Here is a 4,329-nt window from a genome sequence, read left to right as displayed (position 1 = left end):
GACTATATTCTAAAAATTCGATAGTTCATTTTCAATATATATTTTCATAATATGTTTAAAATTTACAAAAATTATATAAAAATTAATTGTATTTCATAAAAAAATAAAAAGTAAATTCATTGTATCACAATAAAAAGAAGACATGTTGTAAAGTAAAAAATTAAGAATATAAAAATAGGCTAATCATTTACCTTCTTATTTTTTAAAACTAAATCGTAAACCAAAAGTCTTCTAACTTAATTGATTGTCACTTGCTCATTCTAAGACATACAAGGTTCAAATCTTAGCTCTCTAATATAACTATCAAATTATTGAAAAAAAAAACAAAAATTTAAGAAGTAATCAAGAGTCATAATCTGCCAAATACTATGCTTGTAATAACTTGTAAGGTTTTCCCGAAGTTGAAGAGAAAAGAAAATTGCGGCCATATCATTTTTTTTTTTTTTTTTATATAGGTAATAATGATATTTTATTATAAAAATCCAAAGAAAGAATATATGGAGTTGGCTGGTTGACGTATGCAGCCAATTTTGTTTAGACGAATTACGTAGCCAAGTTCTCAATAAAATCAAAGATCGAAGGAGGTCTATTTGGATCCCAATACATCCAATGAAATAATATCCCTACAATTACAAAGCACTAAATTAAACATTCAAGAATGACATTTAATATTTTATTTCTAGGTTTAGCTATCTATTATTTTTATACAGATATTTTAGGATCAATACTTTATTAACATTGAAATTTAACGTAGTAAGGATAGACTCATTATATGTAGAGATGAATTTATTCTCTTTAAAAACTTTAATTAATTTAGCGAAACTTATGCACGGCTTGTTTTGGTTGAGTTTAAATAAATTTTTACTGAAATATTAAATTGGTAAAATTGATATGAATACGAACATAACAAAGATACAAAACAGAGCTCACTTTAAAAATCAGAATGATTGCTTTATTGGTAGCTTTATTAGTGTTCAACACTTTTGGAAAGCAACCATAAATAATTCCACCTTTATGGAATTACCTTAACATGGTGGTGGATTATTTTGAACATCATTTGGGCCCAACTCCCTCTGGCCTGGTCCACCAGGTTATTGGAAGATGGGTTTTTTTTTTTTTTTGGTGTGGTGGATTTGGTGAGGTATGGCTAGAAGTGTTAGCACTTTTGACTGTTAATGAATTGTATTGTGGATAGGGATGTTTGATTAAAAGACAAAATATGAGGGACAGGATCAAACCCTGTAACAAAAAGGCAAAAGCTCATGGCCAAATTCAGGTCATGTTTGGTTGCCAAGAAAATACAGATTAAAATGATAAGAATTTAGGTTGTATTATTGAATTTCTTAGAGACTAAACAAAAACTAAATACACTCCAATTTGAAAATTAAGTAAACATTAGCACAATGTTAGTAAGTCCATTACGAACAAGAAAACTAAACCGCCAGATACTTTTGCTTGATTGGGGCACACAATTGATAATATCCAGTAGCATCAAATAATCAAATAATAACTTAGATGCGTAATAGCAATATAAAAATAAACTAATAATGCTACCAAATGAACTAGTTTTTTTAGTGCTGAATCTCGCTAAAATCAAAAAATGAAAACAAAATATATCATTTTTTTCTAAATTTAAACCAAACAATCCCTAAGATTTGCATGATCTAAATCAATTTTACTTCACGTGGTTTCAAAAGTCAGGTTCAAAAAAGTTAACAGAAATGACATAAAGGCCAAAGCTTGACAGCTTTATTAAAGCTCACAAATAGTAGGAAGAAATGATACAAAGAGTGAAAGATACAAAACGAAACGCGCCATAATTCTTTCACTTCCAAGTCCCCACTCAACTTTCTGTGGTGTCTCTCTAGTTGCTTTATCAGTACTTACGATACGACAGTCGTATGATACAAAATTTTTAATACACAAATTGCATATCGTATGATACTAATAATTATGATTGTGAAATAGATTAAGATTAGGTCTTGATGCAATTATTATGAATGGTTGAGATTAAAAGTTTTTTTAGCAACTTTTAATTTCAATGATTAAAAAAATTAAGCAAAAATTTATAAGAAGTAAAAAATAAAAGTTGAAAAATTAAAAAGTGCAAAAACTTTGTGAGACCGGATCCTAATCCCTGAGTGAAAAAAAAAATTTTCCTCAGCCAGAGCACTTTATTTATTTATTAAGAATCAATGTAGACATTATAGGCTCATTTAGTAGAGTATTTTAGCAATATGTTTTTAGTTTTTAAACAATATCATACTTATTTTCACACATTTTTTTACCTCCACATATTTCAAGAAAATACAAACAATATTACTTAAACCACCTCATCACACAGGCCCTTTATTACTCAAACCATGGCTAAATCAAAAGCCATAGTACGCTATACTTTAGTAGGTAAGGAAGTAGTGGATGTTTTCATCCCCTCTGTAAATCTTTAGCTAATCTTGCTAGAGCATGTGCGTGTTATTTCCTCTTCTTTTAATGTGTAACAAACTATTTCTATCTAGAGCCTTCACACCAATTTGTGTATCCTCTATTACGGTTGCAAATGAGTTGAGCGAAGTAGAATATATAAAGTTCATATTTGTTCACTATTCAAATTTTTTTTTTCCAAACAAGATCCAAGGTAGAACTTATCACCAAACAAGATTATTTGTTTAAATTTGGTTCATTTGCTTATTGAACAAGCTTGAGCTTATTCACACACTATTTCATTAACTTATCATTTTCTCATATAAAGTAAAATCATGATTGTATATATTGTCAAGGGCAGCACCACCTTAAGGCTAGGGTGGTCCTGAAAAAAAAAATTTATATATAATAATTTAAAAAATTTTATTTGTCTACCCTTCAAAAAAAAATTTGGGAACACCCTCTGTTTTTTTTTTATACCAATAAAATTAAATTTTGCTCCATAATTTGTTCTACATTCAATAGATGAATGATTGCTTGGTTGTGTACATTGAAAGAGATGTAGTTTGTAGCACTGATAATGAGACTATCATGCAAAAATTTCAAAATATGAAAACTCCTAGAAGACAATTGTAAACTTTATGTATTTGCGTGTTTTTTTTTTATTGTTGTTATTGTCAATATATAAATTTTTCTTTTTATTATATTGTAGAATTTATACTTCCTAAGGAACACTCTGAGAAAAATTTATAAAGCCGCCACTGTATGTTGTCAATAAACTACAAATAATAATTTGATATCATATAAATCTATTTACCAATCTATACAATTTAATCTCAAATCTATATAAGTTTTTTTTTTACAATCATTAGTATATTAATAGACAAGTTTGAACCTAAGCTTGAATTGCCATAAATTCATCTGTTAACATGATCCTATTATGTTTGAACTTGACTCATTTAATAGTCAAGTTTGAACTTAAGCTTGAATTTAATTTAACGTAAAGTACTACATGCCCTAGCTTCCATGATGGTAGCCGAATCTCCTTAAAATACTGCTTCCCTTATGCAAATGTCCTTTGAAAACTACACTGCCACTCTTGTGACATGGCTTCCACATGATCAGTTCTACGGAAGAGGGCTCCATCAAATTAGAGCACTTGAAAGTTGAATCTTGATTTTAAATGCCACTTTACACAAAGTATAGTCTAATTATAATTGAATATATAAATAGATTATATTATATAGATTTATGGTAAATAACTTTTAAGGTTTCATATCTCCACTAATGTAAATTATGTTGAAACTTCCTACCGAATCATTTGACTATTTGAGTTCCTTTGGCGGGATCACATGTGAAATCAAAAGTCAACAAAAGTATTGAGCAATGCACTGAATTAAAACTGTCAATCTTGGCTTGTTTCGTTTTGTATCTTTCTGACTTGGAATATTTTCTTGTACTGAGATAACGTGAAATACCTAGATTATTGTAATTGTAGTAAATGGTTGGGATTGAAAGTTGAAATAAATAATTTTCAATTTCAATCATTAAATTAAATATATTAAAATTAAAATTAAAATTAAGAATTAAAATTAAATATATTAAAATTAAAATTAAAAAGTTAAAAAAGGTAAAAAATTTGTGAGAATAATTTTTGTTTTATGTTCATTTTGTATTGTCAAATAAATTTTTTAATTTCAAAAATAAAAAATTATTTTTAAAAACAAAAAATAATAGGAGAAGACAATTACTAAACATGCCCTTACATTTTCATATACAAAAGCGCGTTTAAAGTACGAGGGAACAACACTTTTATTAAATATTACCGTTGGGATGGAGGGTCAATTATCAAATTACCCAAATGTTTTGTTAAAAACCCAATTTTACCCTTAGAGTGATCAATAGATA

Source organism: Quercus suber, unplaced genomic scaffold, assembly GCF_002906115.3.
Source record: "Quercus suber isolate HL8 unplaced genomic scaffold, Cork oak 2.0 scaffold_94, whole genome shotgun sequence".
NCBI lineage: Eukaryota > Viridiplantae > Streptophyta > Magnoliopsida > Fagales > Fagaceae > Quercus > Quercus suber.
This window is presented reverse-complemented; position numbering follows the sequence as displayed.